Here is a 16,518-nt window from a genome sequence, read left to right as displayed (position 1 = left end):
TTTTGGGCACAAGCACCTCCCCTGCCCCTTGCAGTCTTTCCAATTCATGATACAAAAAGACGGACAGGACAGGTCGCCTGACTTTCCGTCACTGCCACCCTTTGCCATCCTTACCTGTAGAAAGCCCTTTCATCATCCCCAAACCCTAATCTTTTCCCTTCACTTCCCAGCCCCCAAACCCTGCCCTCTGAACCCTTCTCACCCCCCGCATCCCTTGTCCTGTGATCCCCCTACCACCCGGGAAAAAAACGGCTTGACCCCTCCTTCCACTAGCCCACCCTCCTACCCAAAGAGCAATTTCTACTGCGCAGCTGGCTTTCTAGGCAGCAGCGCTATTGTGATGTCATCGGGGGGCATTGTGACAAGCCGCCAGTGTTCCGTCTCTTCATGTTGTGCACTGTTCAAACGGAAAATACATCAACAGGCAGGCTACAGAAAAGCTTACTAACAAAGGTTATAGAGGGGCTTTCTCAGAGGGCTTTTTACAGTTTGTCTATTCCCAATTAGCCGGTTTAGTATACTTAATGAAAGTACTAATTCTTTCATAGGTCGCCCATTCTTAGTATTTGACGTTCCTTATATTGTGGTATAAGGCTTTGCAGCAGGTTGCAACACACCAGTGGTCACTGCAGCAGCTGACTCCACTTTGTCCAAAAGGGATCTATTCCATTCAATTGCACATGATCTAGATTAGACTGACAACAAGATACTGCACGGGACATAGCAGAGTTGGTGAAGTTGAGTGGTGAGGAGTTTGCCATTTGGATGAATAAAGCAAGTAAAAAGTGTGAAAGATAAAAATTCATTTCAATTCGCTAATCGGGCTAATATGAATCAGGTGAATCGAGTTCTGCTTTTGGAAACTGGGTTAAGAAGGGGTGCACCGTTCCTGGAGGTACTGCAATACCAGGTCAATGCGTGGAGTGGACAGAGCAAGTTCTTTTTCCATCTCCCTGTTCTAAAAATCCATTTAATATATGGTCCCCAGATAGGGGACGTATCAGATATTAAACTGATAAGAACAGATTTTTGATTTAATGAAGCTTTCCAAAGCACCGCAAAAATGCATGACCGAAGTCACACCAAAAACAGTGCAAAGGCTAGGATTCGTGTGGACCCCTCCGTGAGAAGAGGATCCCCAAAAATCAACCCCGTCCCTCCAAGCCAGAAGGCCACAGCGAGGGTCAGGGATCTTCGGTGCTCCCCCAAGCCGAAGCCTGGTTGAGCCTTGTTGTTGCTCCCAGCGTCCACCGAGGCATCTTACCCAAGTGGAGTAGGGAGCTACTAGTCGTTGGTTTCGCAGCCGAGACTGCCCGGATCGTCAACCGGTGTTGGTTTCTCAGCCCAAGGCTGACCGGACCTCCAACCGGGTGTTGGTTTCTCAGCCCAAGGCTGACCGGACCTCCAACCGGGTGTTGGTTTCTCAGCTCAAGGCTAACCGGACCTCCAACCGGGTGTTGGTTTCTCAGCCAAAGCTGACCCGGACCTCCAACCGGGTGTTGGTTTCTCAGCCCAAAGCTGACCGGACCTCCGACCGGGATTATAAAAATTTCCCTTCTTAGCCAGAAGGCCGGGATAGGGCAATATGCTTGGAAAGTATGAATAGGCAAGGCGCGGCGTGCGACAGAGTCTGAGGCTTACCAGGGTCCCAACCTAGCAAGTTCAGACTCCCTCCAGGGTGTCCATTCCTGGGGCACATTGCACCATAACCCCCACACTTACTCAGTCTAATAGCCTCGATCCTGGTAGGGCCATGGTTTCCTCTAGATGGATATACTATCCTCCCAAAGTACTAACAAGCGCAACCTTCCAGTGTGCATTGCATCATTGTACTAAGGTGGCCGGAGCCTTAAACCACCTTTTCGAACGATACTACACTTGATCTTAGCCAAAAGGCCGAGAAGCGATAACCAGAATTGGTTTGGGCCTCGAGTGGCACCCTGGCCTCAGCCGGACACATCTTAGGGAGAGAGAGTGAGAGGGAGACAAACCCACGCCTACAGAAGACATTTTGTCACCCAAGCCAACCCTTGAAAAGGCTGCTTTGCACAGCAAAAACACGAAGAATGGTGCGTTTTGCAGCCGCCGCCCACTGCAATGAATCTGAATAACTCCTCCTTTTGGGCACAAGCACCTCCCCTGCCCCTTGCAGTCTTTCCAATTCATGATACAAAAAGACGGACAGGACAGGTCGCCTGACTTTCCGTCACTGCCACCCTTTGCCATCCTTACCTGTAGAAAGCCCTTTCATCATCCCCAAACCCTAATCTTTTCCCTTCACTTCCCAGCCCCCAAACCCTGCCCTCTGAACCCTTCTCACCCCCCGCATCCCTTGTCCTGTGATCCCCCTACCACCCGGGAAAAAAACGGCTTGACCCCTCCTTCCACTAGCCCACCCTCCTACCCAAAGAGCAATTTCTACTGCGCAGCTGGCTTTCTAGGCAGCAGCGCTATTGTGATGTCATCGGGGGGCATTGTGACAAGCCGCCAGTGTTCCGTCTCTTCATGTTGTGCACTGTTCAAACGGAAAATACATCAACAGGCAGGCTACAGAAAAGCTTACTAACAAAGGTTAGAGAGGGGCTTTCTCAGAGGGCTTTTTACAGTTTGTCTATTCCCAATTAGTCGGTTTAGTATACTTAATGAAAGTACTAATTCTTTCATAGGTCGCCCATTCTTAGTATTTGACGTTCCTTATATTGTGGTATAAGGCTTTGCAGCAGGTTGCAACACACCAGTGGTCACTGCAGCAGCTGACTCCACTTTGTCCAAAAGGGATCTATTCCATTCAATTGCACATGATCTAGATTAGACTGACAACAAGATACTGCACGGGACATAGCAGAGTTGGTGAAGTTGAGTGGTGAGGAGTTTGCCATTTGGATGAATAAAGCAAGTAAAAAGTGTGAAAGATAAAAATTCATTTCAATTCGCTAATCGGGCTAATATGAATCAGGTGAATCGAGTTCTGCTTTTGGAAACTGGGTTAAGAAGGGGTGCACCGTTCCTGGAGGTACTGCAATACCAGGTCAATGCGTGGAGTGGACAGAGCAAGCTCTTTTTCCATCTCCCTGTTCTAAAAATCCATTTAATATATGGTCCCCAGATAGGGGACGTATCAGATATTAAACTGATAAGAACAGATTTTGATTTAATGAAGCTTTCCAAAGCACCGCAAAAATGCATGACCGAAGTCACACCAAAAACAGTGCAAAGGCTAGGATTCGTGTGGACCCCTCCGTGAGAAGAGGATCCCCAAAAATCAACCCCGTCCCTCCGAGCCAGAAGGCCACAGCGAGGGTCAGGGATCTTCGGTGCTCCCCCAAGCCGAAGCCTGGTTGAGCCTTGTTGTTGCTCCCAGCGTCCACCAAGGCATCTTACCCAAGTGGAGTAGGGAGCTACTAGTCGTTGGTTTCGCAGCCGAGACTGCCCGGACCGTCAACCGGTGTTGGTTTCTCAGCCCAAGGCTGACCGGACCTCCAACCGGGTGTTGGTTTCTCAGCCCAAGGCTGACCGGACCTCCAACCGGGTGTTGGTTTCTCAGCCTAAGGCTAACCGGACCTCCAACCGGGTGTTGGTTTCTCAGCCAAAGCTGACCCGGACCTCCAACCAGGTGTTGGTTTCTCAGCCCAAAGCTGACCGGACCTCCGACCGGGATTATAAAAATTTCCCTTCTTAGCCAGAAGGCCGGGATAGGGCAATATGCTTGGAAAGTATGAATAGGCAAGGCGCGGCGTGCGACAGAGTCTGAGGCTTACCAGGGTCCCAACCTAGCAAGTTCAGACTCCCTCCAGGGTGTCCATTCCTGGGGCACATTGCACCATAACCCCCACACTTACTCAGTCTAATAGCCTCGATCCTGGTAGGGCCATGGTTTCCTCTAGAGGGATATACTATTCTCCCAAAGTACTAACAAGCGCAACCTTCCAGTGTGCATTGCATCATTGTACTAAGGTGGCCGGAGCCTTAAACCACCTTTTCGAACGATACTACACTTGATCTTAGCCAAAAGGCCGAGAAGCGATAACCAGAATTGGTTTGGGCCTCGAGTGGCACCCTGGCCTCAGCCGGACACATCTTAGGGAGAGAGAGTGAGAGGGAGACAAACCCACGCCTACAGAAGACATTTTGTCACCCAAGCCAACCCTTGAAAAGGCTGCTTTGCACAGCAAAAACACGAAGAATGGTGCGTTTTGCAGCCGCCGCCCACTGCAATGAATCTGAATAACTCCTCCTTTTGGGCACAAGCACCTCCCCTGCCCCTTGCAGTCTTTCCAATTCATGATACAAAAAGACGGACAGGACAGGTCGCCTGACTTTCCGTCACTGCCACCCTTTGCCATCCTTACCTGTAGAAAGCCCTATCATCATCCCCAAACCCTAATCTTTTCCCTTCACTTCCCAGCCCCCAAACCCTGCCCTCTGAACCCTTCTCACCCCCCGCATCCCTTGTCCTGTGATCCCCCTACCACCCGGGAAAAAAACGGCTTGACCCCTCCTTCCACTAGCCCACCCTCCTACCCAAAGAGCAATTTCTACTGCGCAGCTGGATTTCTAGGCAGCAGCGCTATTGTGATGTCATCGGGGGGCATTGTGACAAGCCGCCAGTGTTCCGTCTCTTCATGTTGTGCACTGTTCAAACGGAAAATACATCAACAGGCAGGCTACAGAAAAGCTTACTAACAAAGGTTAGAGAGGGGCTTTCTCAGAGGGCTTTTTACAGTTTGTCTATTCCCAATTAGCCGGTTTAGTATACTTAATGAAAGTACTAATTCTTTCATAGGTCGCCCATTCTTAGTATTTGACGTTCCTTATATTGTGGTATAAGGCTTTGCAGCAGGTTGCAACACACCAGTGGTCACTGCAGCAGCTGACTCCACTTTGTCCAAAAGGGATCTATTCCATTCAATTGCACATGATCTAGATTAGACTGACAACAAGATACTGCACGGGACATAGCAGAGTTGGTGAAGTTGAGTGGTGAGGACTTTGCCATTTGGATGAATAAAGCAAGTAAAAAGTGTGAAAGATAAAAATTCATTTCAATTCGCTAATCGGGCTAATATGAATCAGGTGAATCGAGTTCTGCTTTTGGAAACTGGGTTAAGAAGGGGTGCACCGTTCCTGAAGGTACTGCAATACCAGGTCAATGCGTGGAGTGGACAGAGCAAGCTCTTTTTCCATCTCCCTGTTCTAAAAATCCATTTAATATATGGTCCCCAGATAGGGGACGTATCAGATATTAAACTGATAAGAACAGATGAGATTTCATCCGCAAATTTCAGAAAACGGTCATCGGCCACCACACAAAAGCGCAGTGCCGCAGGTGATCGCCTCCCGAGCCCAGGAACCACCAGCCATAAGGGGACGTAAGCACCAAAAGGCGCAACAATCCCCGAGACCGGCGGTTGTGCAAGCCCGGGCCCCTCCCAGCAAAGACCAAGGCAAACCCAATGAAGGGACTACACTTGATCTTAGCCAAAAGGCCGAGAAGCGATAACCAGAATTGGTTTGGGCCTCGAGTGGCACCCTGGCCTCAGCCGGACACATCTTAGGGAGAGAGAGTGAGAGGGAGACAAACCCACGCCTACAGAAGACATTTTGTCACCCAAGCCAACCCTTGAAAAGGCTGCTTTGCACAGCAAAAACACGAAGAATGGTGCGTTTTGCAGCCGCCGCCCACTGCAATGAATCTGAATAACTCCTCCTTTTGGGCACAAGCACCTCCCCTGCCCCTTGCAGTCTTTCCAATTCATGATACAAAAAGACGGACAGGACAGGTCGCCTGACTTTCCGTCACTGCCACCCTTTGCCATCCTTACCTGTAGAAAGCCCTTTCATCATCCCCAAACCCTAATCTTTTCCCTTCACTTCCCAGCCCCCAAACCCTGCCCTCTGAACCCTTCTCACCCCCCGCATCCCTTGTCCTGTGATCCCCCTACCACCCGGGAAAAAAACGGCTTGACCCCTCCTTCCACTAGCCCACCCTCCTACCCAAAGAGCAATTTCTACTGCGCAGCTGGCTTTCTAGGCAGCAGCGCTATTGTGATGTCATCGGGGGGCATTGTGACAAGCCGCCAGTGTTCCGTCTCTTCATGTTGTGCACTGTTCAAACGGAAAATACATCAACAGGCAGGCTACAGAAAAGCTTACTAACAAAGGTTAGAGAGGGGCTTTCTCAGAGGGCTTTTTACAGTTTGTCTATTCCCAATTAGCCGGTTTAGTATACTTAATGAAAGTACTAATTCTTTCATAGGTCGCCCATTCTTAGTATTTGACGTTCCTTATATTGTGGTATAAGGCATTGCAGCAGGTTGCAACACACCAGTGGTCACTGCAGCAGCTGACTCCACTTTGTCCAAAAGGGATCTATTCCATTCAATTGCACATGATCTAGATTAGACTGACAACAAGATACTGCACGGGACATAGCAGAGTTGGTGAAGTTGAGTGGTGAGGAGTTTGCCATTTGGATGAATAAAGCAAGTAAAAAGTGTGAAAGATAAAAATTCATTTCAATTCGCTAATCGGGCTAATATGAATCAGGTGAATCGAGTTCTGCTTTTGGAAACTGGGTTAAGAAGGGGTGCACCGTTCCTGGAGGTACTGCAATACCAGGTCAATGCGTGGAGTGGACAGAGCAAGCTCTTTTTCCATCTCCCTGTTCTAAAAATCCATTTAATATATGGTCCCCAGATAGGGGACGTATCAGATATTAAACTGATAAGAACAGATTTTGATTTAATGAAGCTTTCCAAAGCACCGCAAAAATGCATGACCGAAGTCACACCAAAAACAGTGCAAAGGCTAGGATTCGTGTGGACCCCTCCGTGAGAAGAGGATCCCCAAAAATCAACCCCGTCCCTCCGAGCCAGAAGGCCACAGCGAGGGTCAGGGATCTTCGGTGCTCCCCCAAGCCGAAGCCTGGTTGAGCCTTGTTGTTGCTCCCAGCGTCCACCAAGGCATCTTACCCAAGTGGAGTAGGGAGCTACTAGTCGTTGGTTTCGCAGCCGAGACTGCCCGGACCGTCAACCGGTGTTGGTTTCTCAGCCCAAGGCTGACCGGACCTCCAACCGGGTGTTGGTTTCTCAGCCCAAGGCTGACCGGACCTCCAACCGGGTGTTGGTTTCTCAGCCTAAGGCTAACCGGACCTCCAACCGGGTGTTGGTTTCTCAGCCAAAGCTGACCCGGACCTCCAACCAGGTGTTGGTTTCTCAGCCCAAAGCTGACCGGACCTCCGACCGGGATTATAAAAATTTCCCTTCTTAGCCAGAAGGCCGGGATAGGGCAATATGCTTGGAAAGTATGAATAGGCAAGGCGCGGCGTGCGACAGAGTCTGAGGCTTACCAGGGTCCCAACCTAGCAAGTTCAGACTCCCTCCAGGGTGTCCATTCCTGGGGCACATTGCACCATAACCCCCACACTTACTCAGTCTAATAGCCTCGATCCTGGTAGGGCCATGGTTTCCTCTAGAGGGATATACTATTCTCCCAAAGTACTAACAAGCGCAACCTTCCAGTGTGCATTGCATCATTGTACTAAGGTGGCCGGAGCCTTAAACCACCTTTTCGAACGATACTACACTTGATCTTAGCCAAAAGGCCGAGAAGCGATAACCAGAATTGGTTTGGGCCTCGAGTGGCACCCTGGCCTCAGCCGGACACATCTTAGGGAGAGAGAGTGAGAGGGAGACAAACCCACGCCTACAGAAGACATTTTGTCACCCAAGCCAACCCTTGAAAAGGCTGCTTTGCACAGCAAAAACACGAAGAATGGTGCGTTTTGCAGCCGCCGCCCACTGCAATGAATCTGAATAACTCCTCCTTTTGGGCACAAGCACCTCCCCTGCCCCTTGCAGTCTTTCCAATTCATGATACAAAAAGACGGACAGGACAGGTCGCCTGACTTTCCGTCACTGCCACCCTTTGCCATCCTTACCTGTAGAAAGCCCTATCATCATCCCCAAACCCTAATCTTTTCCCTTCACTTCCCAGCCCCCAAACCCTGCCCTCTGAACCCTTCTCACCCCCCGCATCCCTTGTCCTGTGATCCCCCTACCACCCGGGAAAAAAACGGCTTGACCCCTCCTTCCACTAGCCCACCCTCCTACCCAAAGAGCAATTTCTACTGCGCAGCTGGCTTTCTAGGCAGCAGCGCTATTGTGATGTCATCGGGGGGCATTGTGACAAGCCGCCAGTGTTCCGTCTCTTCATGTTGTGCACTGTTCAAACGGAAAATACATCAACAGGCAGGCTACAGAAAAGCTTACTAACAAAGGTTAGAGAGGGGCTTTCTCAGAGGGCTTTTTACAGTTTGTCTATTCCCAATTAGCCGGTTTAGTATACTTAATGAAAGTACTAATTCTTTCATAGGTCGCCCATTCTTAGTATTTGACGTTCCTTATATTGTGGTATAAGGCTTTGCAGCAGGTTGCAACACACCAGTGGTCACTGCAGCAGCTGACTCCACTTTGTCCAAAAGGGATCTATTCCATTCAATTGCACATGATCTAGATTAGACTGACAACAAGATACTGCACGGGACATAGCAGAGTTGGTGAAGTTGAGTGGTGAGGAGTTTGCCATTTGGATGAATAAAGCAAGTAAAAAGTGTGAAAGATAAAAATTCATTTCAATTCGCTAATCGGGCTAATATGAATCAGGTGAATCGAGTTCTGCTTTTGGAAACTGGGTTAAGAAGGGGTGCACCGTTCCTGAAGGTACTGCAATACCAGGTCAATGCGTGGAGTGGACAGAGCAAGCTCTTTTTCCATCTCCCTGTTCTAAAAATCCATTTAATATATGGTCCCCAGATAGGGGACGTATCAGATATTAAACTGATAAGAACAGATGAGATTTCATCCGCAAATTTCAGAAAACGGTCATCGGCCACCACACAAAAGCGCAGTGCCGCAGGTGATCGCCTCCCGAGCCCAGGAACCACCAGCCATAAGGGGACGTAAGCACCAAAAGGCGCAACAATCCCCAAGGCCGGCGGTTGTGCAAGCCCGGGCCCCTCCCAGCCAAGACCAAGGCAAACCCAATGAAGGGACTACACTTGATCTTAGCCAAAAGGCCGAGAAGCGATAACCAGAATTGGTTTGGGCCTCGAGTGGCACCCTGGCCTCAGCCGGACACATCTTAGGGAGAGAGAGTGAGAGGGAGACAAACCCACGCCTACAGAAGACATTTTGTCACCCAAGCCAACCCTTGAAAAGGCTGCTTTGCACAGCAAAAACACGAAGAATGGTGCGTTTTGCAGCCGCCGCCCACTGCAATGAATCTGAATAACTCCTCCTTTTGGGCACAAGCACCTCCCCTGCCCCTTGCAGTCTTTCCAATTCATGATACAAAAAGACGGACAGGACAGGTCGCCTGACTTTCCGTCACTGCCACCCTTTGCCATCCTTACCTGTAGAAAGCCCTTTCATCATCCCCAAACCCTAATCTTTTCCCTTCACTTCCCAGCCCCCAAACCCTGCCCTCTGAACCCTTCTCACCCCCCGCATCCCTTGTCCTGTGATCCCCCTACCACCCGGGAAAAAAACGGCTTGACCCCTCCTTCCACTAGCCCACCCTCCTACCCAAAGAGCAATTTCTACTGCGCAGCTGGCTTTCTAGGCAGCAGCGCTATTGTGATGTCATCGGGGGGCATTGTGACAAGCCGCCAGTGTTCCGTCTCTTCATGTTGTGCACTGTTCAAACGGAAAATACATCAACAGGCAGGCTACAGAAAAGCTTACTAACAAAGGTTAGAGAGGGGCTTTCTCAGAGGGCTTTTTACAGTTTGTCTATTCCCAATTAGCCGGTTTAGTATACTTAATGAAAGTACTAATTCTTTCATAGGTCGCCCATTCTTAGTATTTGACGTTCCTTATATTGTGGTATAAGGCTTTGCAGCAGGTTGCAACACACCAGTGGTCACTGCAGCAGCTGACTCCACTTTGTCCAAAAGGGATCTATTCCATTCAATTGCACATGATCTAGATTAGACTGACAACAAGATACTGCACGGGACATAGCAGAGTTGGTGAAGTTGAGTGGTGAGGAGTTTGCCATTTGGATGAATAAAGCAAGTAAAAAGTGTGAAAGATAAAAATTCATTTCAATTCGCTAATCGGGCTAATATGAATCAGGTGAATCGAGTTCTGCTTTTGGAAACTGGGTTAAGAAGGGGTGCACCGTTCCTGGAGGTACTGCAATACCAGGTCAATGCGTGGAGTGGACAGAGCAAGCTCTTTTTCCATCTCCCTGTTCTAAAAATCCATTTAATATATGGTCCCCAGATAGGGGACGTATCAGATATTAAACTGATAAAAACAGATTTTTTTTTTTTTTTTTTTTTTGAAGGATGAGTTTGAAAATAATAAAGTGAACGCCTCTCGTTGCCCAGGTTATTGTCCGTCACAAGAGGGCTATGACATCCTACGATGCACACTCCCCCAAGGCCAGCAGTTGTGCAATACCCTGGCACCTTTCAGCACCAACCAAGGTAGTACCCTCCCAAACTACACTTGATCTTAGCCAAAAGGCCGAGAAGCGATAACCAGAATTGGTTTGGGCCTCGAGTGGCACCCTGGCCTCAGCCGGACACATCTTAGGGAGAGAGAGTGAGAGGGAGACAAACCCACGCCTACAGAAGACATTTTGTCACCCAAGCCAACCCTTGAAAAGGCTGCTTTGCACAGCAAAAACACGAAGAATGGTGCGTTTTGCAGCCGCCGCCCACTGCAATGAATTTGAATAACTCCTCCTTTTGGGCACAAGCACCTCCCCTGCCCCTTGCAGTCTTTCCAATTCATGATACAAAAAGACGGACAGGACAGGTCGCCTGACTTTCCGTCACTGCCACCCTTTGCCATCCTTACCTGTAGAAAGCCCTTTCATCATCCCCAAACCCTAATCTTTTCCCTTCACTTCCCAGCCCCCAAACCCTGCCCTCTGAACCCTTCTCACCCCCCACATCCCTTGTCCTGTGATCCCCCTACCACCCGGGAAAAAAACGGCTTGACCCCTCCTTCCACTAGCCCACCCTCCTACCCAAAGAGCAATTTCTACTGCGCAGCTGGCTTTCTAGGCAGCAGCGCTATTGTGATGTCATCGGGGGGCATTGTGACAAGCCGCCAGTGTTCCGTCTCTTCATGTTGTGCACTGTTCAAACGGAAAATACATCAACAGGCAGGCTACAGAAAAGCTTACTAACAAAGGTTAGAGAGGGGCTTTCTCAGAGGGCTTTTTACAGTTTGTCTATTCCCAATTAGCCGGTTTAGTATACTTAATGAAAGTACTAATTCTTTCATAGGTCGCCCATTCTTAGTATTTGACGTTCCTTATATTGTGGTATAAGGCTTTGCAGCAGGTTGCAACACACCAGTGGTCACTGCAGCAGCTGACTCCACTTTGTCCAAAAGGGATCTATTCCATTCAATTGCACATGATCTAGATTAGACTGACAACAAGATACTGCACGGGACATAGCAGAGTTGGTGAAGTTGAGTGGTGAGGAGTTTGCCATTTGGATGAATAAAGCAAGTAAAAAGTGTGAAAGATAAAAATTCATTTCAATTCGCTAATCGGGCTAATATGAATCAGGTGAATCGAGTTCTGCTTTTGGAAACTGGGTTAAGAAGGGGTGCACCGTTCCTGGAGGTACTGCAATACCAGGTCAATGCGTGGAGTGGACAGAGCAAGCTCTTTTTCCATCTCCCTGTTCTAAAAATCCATTTAATATATGGTCCCCAGATAGGGGACGTATCAGATATTAAACTGATAAGAACAGATGAGATTTCATCCGCAAATTTCAGAAAACGGTCATCGGCCACCACACAAAAGCGCAGTGCCGCAGGTGATCGCCTCCCGAGCCCAAGAACCACCAGCCATAAGGGGACGTAAGCACCAAAAGGCGCAACAATCCCCGAGGCCGGCGGTTGTGCAAGCCCGGGCCCCTCCCAGCCAAGACCAAGGCAAACCCAATGAAGGGACTACACTTGATCTTAGCCAAAAGGCCGAGAAGCGATAACCAGAATTGGTTTGGGCCTCGAGTGGCACCCTGGCCTCAGCCGGACACATCTTAGGGAGAGAGAGTGAGAGGGAGACAAACCCACGCCTACAGAAGACATTTTGTCACCCAAGCCAACCCTTGAAAAGGCTGCTTTGCACAGCAAAAACACGAAGAATGGTGCGTTTTGCAGCCGCCGCCCACTGCAATGAATCTGAATAACTCCTCCTTTTGGGCACAAGCACCTCCCCTGCCCCTTGCAGTCTTTCCAATTCATGATACAAAAAGACGGACAGGACAGGTCGCCTGACTTTCCGTCACTGCCACCCTTTGCCATCCTTACCTGTAGAAAGCCCTTTCATCATCCCCAAACCCTAATCTTTTCCCTTCACTTCCCAGCCCCCAAACCCTGCCCTCTGAACCCTTCTCACCCCCCGCATCCCTTGTCCTGTGATCCCCCTACCACCCGGGAAAAAAACGGCTTGACCCCTCCTTCCACTAGCCCACCCTCCTACCCAAAGAGCAATTTCTACTGCGCAGCTGGCTTTCTAGGCAGCAGCGCTATTGTGATGTCATCGGGGGGCATTGTGACAAGCCGCCAGTGTTCCGTCTCTTCATGTTGTGCACTGTTCAAACGGAAAATACATCAACAGGCAGGCTACAGAAAAGCTTACTAACAAAGGTTAGAGAGGGGCTTTCTCAGAGGGCTTTTTACAGTTTGTCTATTCCCAATTAGCCGGTTTAGTATACTTAATGAAAGTACTAATTCTTTCATAGGTCGCCCATTCTTAGTATTTGACGTTCCTTATATTGTGGTATAAGGCTTTGCAGCAGGTTGCAACACACCAGTGGTCACTGCAGCAGCTGACTCCACTTTGTCCAAAAGGGATCTATTCCATTCAATTGCACATGATCTAGATTAGACTGAGAACAAGATACTGCACGGGACATAGCAGAGTTGGTGAAGTTGAGTGGTGAGGAGTTTGCCATTTGGATGAATAAAGCAAGTAAAAAGTGTGAAAGATAAAAATTCATTTCAATTCGCTAATCGGGCTAATATGAATCAGGTGAATCGAGTTCTGCTTTTGGAAACTGGGTTAAGAAGGGGTGCACCGTTCCTGGAGGTACTGCAATACCAGGTCAATGCGTGGAGTGGACAGAGCAAGCTCTTTTTCCATCTCCCTGTTCTAAAAATCCATTTAATATATGGTCCCCAGATAGGGGACGTATCAGATATTAAACTGATAAGAACAGATTTTGATTTAATGAAGCTTTCCAAAGCACCACAAAAAATGCATGACCGAAGTCACACCAAAAACAGTGCAAAGGCTAGGATTCGTGTGGACCCCACCGTGAGGAGAGGGTCCCCAAAAATCAACCCCTTCCCTCCGAGCCAGAAGGCCACAGCAAGGGTCAGGGATCTTCGGTGCTCCCCCAAGCCGAAGCCTGGTTGAGCCTTGTCGTTGCTCCCAGCGTCCACCCAGGCATCTTACCCAAGTGGAGTAGAGAGCTACTAGTTGTTGGTTTCGCAGCCGAAACTGCCCGGACCGTCAACCGGTGTTGGTTTCTCAGCCCAAGGCTAACCGGACCTCCAACCGGGTGTTGGTTTCTCAGCCGAAGCTGACCCAGACCTCCAACCGGGTGTTGGTTTCTCAGCCGAAGCTGACCCAGACCTCCAACCGGGTGTTAGTTTCTCAGCCCAAAGCTGACCAGACCTCCGACCGGGATTATAAAAATTTCCCTTCCTAGCCAGAAGGCCGGGATAGGGTAATATGCTCAAAAAGTATGAAAAGGCAAGGTACGGTGTGCTACAGAGCCCAAGGCTTGCCGGGGTCCCAAGCCAGCAAGCTCAGACTCACTCCAGGGTCGTCAGTCCTGGGGCACGTTGTACCATAGCCCCCCACCCTTACTCAGTCTAATAGCCTCGATCCTGGTAGGGCCATGTTTTCCTTTAGATGAATATACTATCCACCCAGAGTACTAGCAAGCGCAACCTTCCAGTGTGCATTGTATCATTGTACTAAGGTGGCCTGGAGCTTAAACCACCTCTTCGAACAACACTACACTTGATCTTAGCCAAAAGGCCGAGAAGCGATAACCAGAATTGGTTTGGGCCTCGAGTGGCACCCTGGCCTCAGCCGGACACATCTTAGGGAGAGAGAGTGAGAGGGAGACAAACCCACGCCTACAGAAGACATTTTGTCACCCAAGCCAACCCTTGAAAAGGCTGCTTTGCACAGCAAAAACACGAAGAATGGTGCGTTTTGCAGCCGCCGCCCACTGCAATGAATCTGAATAACTCCTCCTTTTGGGCACAAGCACCTCCCCTGCCCCTTGCAGTCTTTCCAATTCATGATACAAAAAGACGGACAGGACAGGTCGCCTGACTTTCCGTCACTGCCACCCTTTGCCATCCTTACCTGTAGAAAGCCCTTTCATCATCCCCAAACCCTAATCTTTTCCCTTCACTTCCCAGCCCCCAAACCCTGCCCTCTGAACCCTTCTCACCCCCCGCATCCCTTGTCCTGTGATCCCCCTACCACCCGGGAAAAAAACGGCTTGACCCCTCCTTCCACTAGCCCACCCTCCTACCCAAAGAGCAATTTCTACTGCGCAGCTGGCTTTCTAGGCAGCAGCGCTATTGTGATGTCATCGGGGGGCATTGTGACAAGCCGCCAGTGTTCCGTCTCTTCATGTTGTGCACTGTTCAAACGGAAAATACATCAACAGGCAGGCTACAGAAAAGCTTACTAACAAAGGTTAGAGAGGGGCTTTCTCAGAGGGCTTTTTACAGTTTGTCTATTCCCAATTAGCCGGTTTAGTATACTTAATGAAAGTACTAATTCTTTCATAGGTCGCCCATTCTTAGTATTTGACGTTCCTTATATTGTGGTATAAGGCTTTGCAGCAGGTTGCAACACACCAGTGGTCACTGCAGCAGCTGACTCCACTTTGTCCAAAAGGGATCTATTCCATTCAATTGCACATGATCTAGATTAGACTGACAACAAGATACTGCACGGGACATAGCAGAGTTGGTGAAGTTGAGTGGTGAGGAGTTTGCCATTTGGATGAATAAAGCAAGTAAAAAGTGTGAAAGATAAAAATTCATTTCAATTCGCTAATCGGGCTAATATGAATCAGGTGAATCGAGTTCTGCTTTTGGAAACTGGGTTAAGAAGGGGTGCACCGTTCCTGGAGGTACTGCAATACCAGGTCAATGCGTGGAGTGGACAGAGCAAGCTCTTTTTCCATCTCCCTGTTCTAAAAATCCATTTAATATATGGTCCCCAGATAGGGGACGTATCAGATATTAAACTGATAAGAACAGATTTTTTTTTTTTTTTTTTGAAGGATGAGTTTGAAAATAAAAAAGTGACCGCCTCTCGTTGCCCAGGTAACCGTCCGTCACAAGGGGGCTATGACATCCTACGATGCACACTCCCCCAAGGCCAGCAGTTGTGCAATACCCTGGCACCTTTCAGCACCAACCAAGGTAGTACCCTCTCAAACTACACTTGATCTTAGCCAAAAGGCCGAGAAGCGATAACCAGAATTGGTTTGGGCCTCGAGTGGCACCCTGGCCTCAGCCGGACACATCTTAGGGAGAGAGAGTGAGAGGGAGACAAACCCACGCCTACAGAAGACATTTTGTCACCCAAGCCAACCCTTGAAAAGGCTGCTTTGCACAGCAAAAACACGAAGAATGGTGCGTTTTGCAGCCGCCGCCCACTGCAATGAATCTGAATAACTCCTCCTTTTGGGCACAAGCACCTCCCCTGCCCCTTGCAGTCTTTCCAATTCATGATACAAAAAGACGGACAGGACAGGTCGCCTGACTTTCCGTCACTGCCACCCTTTGCCATCCTTACCTGTAGAAAGCCCTTTCATCATCCCCAAACCCTAATCTTTTCCCTTCACTTCCCAGCCCCCAAACCCTGCCCTCTGAACCCTTCTCACCCCCCGCATCCCTTGTCCTGTGATCCCCCTACCACCCGGGAAAAAAACGGCTTGACCCCTCCTTCCACTAGCCCACCCTCCTACCCAAAGAGCAATTTCTACTGCGCAGCTGGCTTTCTAGGCAGCAGCGCTATTGTGATGTCATCGGGGGGCATTGTGACAAGCCGCCAGTGTTCCGTCTCTTCATGTTGTGCACTGTTCAAACGGAAAATACATCAACAGGCAGGCTACAGAAAAGCTTACTAACAAAGGTTAGAGAGGGGCTTTCTCAGAGGGCTTTTTACAGTTTGTCTATTCCCAATTAGCCGGTTTAGTATACTTAATGAAAGTACTAATTCTTTCATAGGTCGCCCATTCTTAGTATTTGACGTTCCTTATATTGTGGTATAAGGCTTTGCAGCAGGTTGCAACACACCAGTGGTCACTGCAGCAGCTGACTCCACTTTGTCCAAAAGGGATCTATTCCATTCAATTGCACATGATCTAGATTAGACTGACAACAAGATACTGCACGGGACATAGCAGAGTTGGTGAAGTTGAGTGGTGAGGAGTTTGCCATT

The 16,518-nt window shown here is 49.2% G+C and overlaps 9 non-coding genes and 3 pseudogenes across 9 annotated transcripts; all 12 read right to left on the bottom strand.

Moving 5' to 3' along the window:
- Positions 1-873: 873 nt before the first annotated feature.
- On the bottom strand, positions 874-1,069 carry LOC142264294 (U2 spliceosomal RNA). The gene has a single exon (XR_012730833.1). It is a non-coding gene; the product is annotated as a U2 spliceosomal RNA (small nuclear RNA).
- Positions 1,070-1,766: 697 nt separating this feature from the next.
- Positions 1,767-1,908, bottom strand: LOC142264255 (U2 spliceosomal RNA; annotated as a pseudogene).
- Positions 1,909-2,991: 1,083 nt separating this feature from the next.
- Positions 2,992-3,186, bottom strand: LOC142264266 (U2 spliceosomal RNA). Its single transcript, XR_012730811.1, has one exon. It is a non-coding gene; the product is annotated as a U2 spliceosomal RNA (small nuclear RNA).
- Positions 3,187-3,883: 697 nt separating this feature from the next.
- Positions 3,884-4,025, bottom strand: LOC142264254 (U2 spliceosomal RNA; annotated as a pseudogene).
- Positions 4,026-5,108: 1,083 nt separating this feature from the next.
- On the bottom strand, positions 5,109-5,293 carry LOC142264214 (U2 spliceosomal RNA). Its single transcript, XR_012730784.1, has one exon. It is a non-coding gene; the product is annotated as a U2 spliceosomal RNA (small nuclear RNA).
- A 1,288-nt stretch (positions 5,294-6,581) lies between these two features.
- LOC142264264 (U2 spliceosomal RNA) lies at positions 6,582-6,776 on the bottom strand. Its single transcript, XR_012730810.1, has one exon. It is a non-coding gene; the product is annotated as a U2 spliceosomal RNA (small nuclear RNA).
- A 697-nt stretch (positions 6,777-7,473) lies between these two features.
- Positions 7,474-7,615, bottom strand: LOC142264253 (U2 spliceosomal RNA; annotated as a pseudogene).
- A 1,083-nt stretch (positions 7,616-8,698) lies between these two features.
- LOC142264213 (U2 spliceosomal RNA) lies at positions 8,699-8,883 on the bottom strand. The gene has a single exon (XR_012730783.1). It is a non-coding gene; the product is annotated as a U2 spliceosomal RNA (small nuclear RNA).
- Positions 8,884-10,171: 1,288 nt separating this feature from the next.
- On the bottom strand, positions 10,172-10,368 carry LOC142264239 (U2 spliceosomal RNA). The gene has a single exon (XR_012730804.1). It is a non-coding gene; the product is annotated as a U2 spliceosomal RNA (small nuclear RNA).
- Positions 10,369-11,627: 1,259 nt separating this feature from the next.
- Positions 11,628-11,812, bottom strand: LOC142264281 (U2 spliceosomal RNA). Its single transcript, XR_012730823.1, has one exon. It is a non-coding gene; the product is annotated as a U2 spliceosomal RNA (small nuclear RNA).
- Positions 11,813-13,100: 1,288 nt separating this feature from the next.
- On the bottom strand, positions 13,101-13,296 carry LOC142264269 (U2 spliceosomal RNA). The gene has a single exon (XR_012730814.1). It is a non-coding gene; the product is annotated as a U2 spliceosomal RNA (small nuclear RNA).
- A 1,881-nt stretch (positions 13,297-15,177) lies between these two features.
- LOC142264233 (U2 spliceosomal RNA) lies at positions 15,178-15,369 on the bottom strand. Its single transcript, XR_012730798.1, has one exon. It is a non-coding gene; the product is annotated as a U2 spliceosomal RNA (small nuclear RNA).
- Between the last annotated feature and the right edge of the window lie 1,149 nt (positions 15,370-16,518).

The sequence above is a fragment of the Anomaloglossus baeobatrachus genome, unplaced genomic scaffold (genome assembly GCF_048569485.1).
Source record: "Anomaloglossus baeobatrachus isolate aAnoBae1 unplaced genomic scaffold, aAnoBae1.hap1 Scaffold_263, whole genome shotgun sequence".
In the NCBI taxonomy this organism is placed as follows: domain Eukaryota; kingdom Metazoa; phylum Chordata; class Amphibia; order Anura; family Aromobatidae; genus Anomaloglossus; species Anomaloglossus baeobatrachus.
The sequence above is the reverse complement of the archived record's forward strand: the minus strand, read 5'-3'. Positions and strand labels throughout refer to the sequence as shown.